Source organism: Canis aureus, chromosome 36 (assembly GCF_053574225.1).
Source record: "Canis aureus isolate CA01 chromosome 36, VMU_Caureus_v.1.0, whole genome shotgun sequence".
Taxonomy (NCBI): domain Eukaryota; kingdom Metazoa; phylum Chordata; class Mammalia; order Carnivora; family Canidae; genus Canis; species Canis aureus.
Genome location: NC_135646.1, coordinates 5,720,111 through 5,726,022, shown reverse-complemented (window position 1 = coordinate 5,726,022; position 5,912 = coordinate 5,720,111).

The window sequence follows — 5,912 nt, the reverse complement described above, 5'->3', positions numbered from 1 at the left end:
CATCCCCTCTAGCAAGCCAATAGCTGCATGAACTGTGGGGAGGAATGGGAGGCAGGGGAAGGATAAAGCCAAAGGACGACAGGACCCTACCGCCTCTTTTTCCCTTCCCTTTCTGTCCTTCTGCCCCCAGTTCTGGATGCCGCAAGGACCCTAACCTTGTTACTGTCTCTAGCTGCTAGCTTTTCCAAATTTCAGTGCTTTCCCCTTTTTCATGTCCCTCCTATTCAACTTCAGCAGACGTCTTAATTCATCAGGCTGTCCTGGAAGGGTGCTGTACTGGGGGAGGAGAGGTGGCAGCGAGCCTTTCTTTCAATTCCAGTCCTCAGAGAGATGGTCTCGGATGACTGTTTAAGGGGAAGGCGCCGGGATCAAGATGACAAGCTACTTGATCTCATTCTTTAGTATGAATTTCTGCGGTTCCATTGGGGTTCATGATTGTACTTGAAGTGGTATTAATTGAATGAGTTTATTTTATTCAGATTTAAGACAGAAGGTTGGACTCTGCTTCTTCACTTAGTCTTTTTTTTGGTGGGGGGGACACATTCTCTATTGGTCTATGGGAATTACAGGGTTGCCACTGAGATATTTCCACTTGTTCATATTGAGTCCTCAAATCCCCAATCCCCCTTCATTTGGAGCCCTAGATGACTTCACAATCCAGAGACTTGAATCTGTAATGCAGTATACACTGCCTTGCTTTCCCCCAGTCCTTCCCCCTGCCAACATCTTCTCTCTTTCTCTCTCTCATAATCCCACCTCCAGTCAAAGATGGGATTTTTAATCCAGCTCTAGAGAGAGACAAAGTGTTTTCTGTCCACATCTCCTGAACAAGTTTAGGGAGGGTCTGTCTAGAAGGAGCAAACTGAGAGAAACCTTTGCAGAGGCAGTTTTGCCAGCTCAAGGGCTCTTTCAAGCCGACTTTCACAAAGGGAGCCGGACTTGTTAGTTGGCTTCTGTCTCTAGAGCCAAGAAACTAGTACTCGAGTAGCCTAGAGGTAAGAAGGGTAGAATAAGCACTTACTCCCCGGTCTTCCAAAATGAAGAGGAGAACCAGGTCAGCTCTCAGTCTCAAGCCTGAAGAGAAGAGGTCTTGGAGAAAGCAGAGAACAGCATGGACTGGATAGACGTCTGGATTTCCCTCAGCCCATAGTTTTGTGATCTGGAGCGTCCAGCTAAGGGATCTCTGATTTTTGCCAACTGCCTTCCTGCTGAGCCAAAGTTTTCTCATTCCCCCTCCACTGGGGAAGCAGCTGAGGCGCAAGGCCTTGCTCCCTAAAGGAATTCTCTTCTCTCTCCATCTTCTGGTGCATTGGCCATGTTGCTGTGCCAATATTGTCTTAATTCCTGTTCCATCTATTCTCAGCTGGCCTTGGACCCCACGTAGGAGTTGGGGGAGGGATGAAAATGGGTATTATTCCTTGTAGTTGATCCTGATGTCATGTGTGTATAAAGAGACCCCTCCCTTCATTTTTTGTTTTCCATCCCTCTCACTCCCTAACAGGATTGAAATAAAACCTGTTTCTGTTTTTATAAAAATAGTTTTTCCTTTCAACTCGGGATTTGATTTTGTCAATATAGAGATCTCTAGGCACTCTGGTCACATGATCCATGTCACCCCTGCCTCTACCATCTGTTTGACACGAACATGCTGTTCTGCCAAGAGGGCAATGATGGTTCCCTCGTGGCTAGGTCCTTTGGGAAGAAGAGTCTTGCCAATGTATAAAAGCTGTTTGAGAGGCTGGGATGGTACCCTTTATCTGATAAAACATCTTTTGCCTAAACAGAACCTCACTCCTGATTATGGTGGCCAGAATGTAGTTCTGGAGAGTCTTGAAGTGAAGAGGTAGTGCTGGAAACATTTTATCACAGACTTAAATATTCATTTCCTTCCGAGGTTCAAGGCTTAGCACAGCCTCCAGAGTTTCCATGCCTGTTTCTGGCGCTCGGTGAGACAGAGCCAACCTCTGCTTCCAGCTCTTTTCCAAGGCATCAGAGGGCCTATGACTGAGTAGTGGAACTGGGCAAGGCAAGGCACTGGTAGCCTTCAGAGCATGCCTTCCTTACTTATATATAGCATTCCTCTGCTCACTACTCCTGCTGCTCAAAGGCTGAGAAGGGGGAGATACGCAAAGATATTGCTGTCAAAAGCCCAAGGGAAATATTTGGAATAGGGAAGCAGAGAATGAAATGAAATTCCTGAATGCCATGGAATTTAATATTTTAAAAATATTTTAATACATTTATTTCAAAAGCCGATATAACAGATAAGTTGAACAACACAATGAACAAACCTAACTTAATTGACAAATAGAACACTGTGTTCTAAACCAACAGTGTGCACATTCTCTTGACGCCAGAAGCATTTACTGAAATTGGTCATAGACCATCAAGCCTCAGAAAATTTTTAAGAATTAAAATAATGTTCAGTGAACACAGTTTTAAAAAGAAAACTGGACAGTCAGTAATTTTAAAAAACAGGCAGTACAGTTCTAAATAACCCATGAATCACAGAAGAAATAGCGAAGTTAGAAAAAAATTGAATAATGAAGATGAGCACCATATCAAAACCTGTGGTATACAGGTAAAGTGATACTTAATATGACTTTAAATTTACATGTTTCAAAAGAAAGGCTGACATAATGATCTAAGTTTTTATGTCAAACAAAGGATAGCAAATTCAAGAAGCAGGAAAGTTCCAAAAAAGCAAGTATCAATGAACTAGAAAACAAATGTCCAAGAAAGAAAATCAATGAAGTAGGAAGTCATTCCCTTGAAAGCATCAATAAACTTGATAAACCCTTAGCAGACCTTAGAAAAAGAGCAAAAGGACATCACTCCTATCTTACACTCGCTAATCTTTCATGAAGTTCCAGAGACTATAGAATAAGGGAACAGGTCCACCAAAACCCATCAAGGATATCATGGGAAAACCAGGGGCCCGAACTCTCCTGTGAATGTAGATGTAAAATTCCTGGAAAAAAACAGGCAAATCAAATTAGTAATACATAAACATGATAATGCGCCATACTTAATCTAGGTTTACTGTAAAAAAAAAAAAAATTGATTCAATACTTGAAAAGTAACCAAGGCAATTAACAAATGTATAAAGGAGGGATCCCTGGGTGGCACAGCGGTTTGGCACCTGCCTTTGGCCCAGGGCCCAATCCTGGAGACCTGGGATCAAATCCCACGTCGGGCTCCCGGTGCATGGAGCCTGCTTCTCCCTCTGCCTGTGTCTCTGCCTCTCTCTCTCTCTCTCTCTCTCTCTCTCATAAAAAAAAAAAAAAGTATAAAGGAGAAAAATCATAATTGTCTAGATAGATGCACAAAAGAATACTATAAAATACAATACCTATTCATGATTAAAAGAAAAAACTGAAAACCAGAAATAGGAGGGCACATTCTAAATATAATGAAAGGTATCAACAAAAACCCTGTGGTAAACCTCTCAATAAAATAATACTGAAATCCTCCTCCATGAAATGAGGATTGAGCCAAAGATGTCCACTGTCACACCACTATCACAGTCAACATGCAAACCACATATACTGGTCGAAGCCTGTGTGAAACCAAGAAAATAGGATTATAAAGGAAAATTTTGCTGACAACATGACTGTACATTGATAATCCAAAAGAATCTACAAACTCAAAAAAAAAAATCTACAAACTCTTAGAATGAAATGGACTTAGCAAAGTCCTAGAATACAAAGTCAATGTGGAAGAAAATCAATTACATGTTTCTAGATACAACAACAAAAAATGGAATTTCAAAAATATTCATAACGGAGTGCCTGGCTGTTCAGTAGGAAGAGTGTGTGACTCGATCTCCGAGCTGTTGAGTTTGAGCCCCATGTTGGGTGTAGAGATTACTTAAAACTTATAAAAATATAATAGCATAAGAAATCAAATCGATCTATTGAAATGCAGAACCTTTATACTGAAAACAAAATATTCTTGAAATAAACGCCTCCATAAATGAATGAAAAGATATATCATCATCTCCGTGGATTAGAAAACAATATTGTAAGGATGCCAGTTCTCTCAAATTGATCTGGTTAAACTCACTTCTAAATCTCAGCAGGTTTATTCCTATGAAATTGACAAGCAGATTCCAAAATCTGTATGGAAATGCAAAATGCCAAAACATCCAAAGCCGTCTTTAAGGACAAAACTGGAGTCTCCCTTCCAAATGTGTTCCTTTACCTTTCAACCTTGTATTTATTTTTTTAAGATTTTATTTATTTATTCATAAGAGACACAGAGAAAGAGGCAGAGACAGGCAGAGGGAGAAGCAGGCTCCATGCAGGGAGCCCGACGCGGGACTCAATCCCGGGTCTCCAGGATCACACCCTGGGCTGAAGGCAGGTGCTCAGCCACTGAGCCACCCAGGCGTCCCTAACTTTCAACCTTTTAATAACACTTTTTTGTAGACATGCCCCTTACAAATAGCACATATTTGTATTTTGTTTTATGATTTTTTCTGAAAGTTTGTCGCAGTATGGACTATTACACCATTTGTATTTTTTTATTCCTATTCCCTCATCTTGTTCTCAAATTTTATACCTCCTTTTTCTCATTCCCCTTGGTTTTCTGTTTTTAATGTGAGAACAGAGGAATTGCTCTATATTTTGTCTTTTGAAATTATGTATCCTGGCATTTAATTCCACAAGTGGTCTTATATTGATGATGATTTTTTAAATGGAATTTAATATTTTGAGCTGCATTTTTCTACCACAAAGAAGATGAACTTCATTTCAGAAGTTCGAGTAGTTTGGCTGGATGGATTGGGGAACTGGTCTCTGACTCTCTAGTCCCAAGAAGCAAGATGTGTAGGGCATCTCCCTTGTGTATCAGGAGGAGAATCTGGGTATGTCCGGGTGGCAGCGGGAGAGGACAGTATTTAGGACTCTATCTTTGCCAGCTGCCCCTTCATTTCAATTTAGGGCTTCTGGGCCTTTCCTGGGAATGGTTCCCAGAAAATCCCTCTGCTGCTACTGCCCTGATCAAGTTTCTGGATCTGTTAATAATAGACAACAGCGGGGGAAGGGCCACGATCATTATGGAAATAGGAACAACCAAACCACATGGACAGTTTTTGTGCCAGGGGCCCCTGTCTGCTCCCTCCCTGGATCTAAAGATCGTTCTGCAGTAGGCAGGTCTTCGAAACCACTCTTTGGAGCCATTCTAACCATGCAAAGGTCTCCCAGATGTCTGCCCCTAAAAATCAATGCATGATCTGGGGAGCATTGGTATGTATATGAGAACACTGAAAAAGAATATTTGAGATCTGAACTCTCCCAGAAAACCCAGGAGGAATGGTAGTGCTCCTCACTGAGCCCCCAAAAAGGAAAGAGGTTTGGCAGCAATTAAGTGAGGCAAATAGAGGCAAAGCATATGTAATCCTGGAGTATAGAAGGAGTGAGGAATGTGAAGGGGAAACATGGAAAACAAAGGATGGGATGGTGTTAGGTGAGTAGAAATGGGAGAGGAAGACAAGTGTGTGAGGCAGGGGCTCTATTAAATAAAACCTGAAGCCAGCACTGTTAAACTTCGATGCCCCCTTAATCAATCAATCTTTCTTTCTTTCTTTCTTTCTTTCTTTCTTTCTTTCTTTCTTTCTTTCTTTCTTTCTTTTTCTTTTCTTCCTTCCTCCCTCCCTCCTTCCCTCCCTCCCTCCCTCCCTTCCTTTTCTTTCTTTCTTTCTTTCTTTCTTTCTTTCTTTCTTTCTTTCTTTCTTTCTCTCTCTCTCTCTCTCTCTCTTTCTTTCTTTCTTTCTTTCTTTTATTTATTTATGATAGACATAGAGAGAGAGGCAGAAACACAGACAGAGGGAAAAGCAGGCTCCATGCCGGGAGCCTGACGTGGGACTTGATCCCGGGACTCGATCCCAGGACTCCAGGATCGTGCCCTGG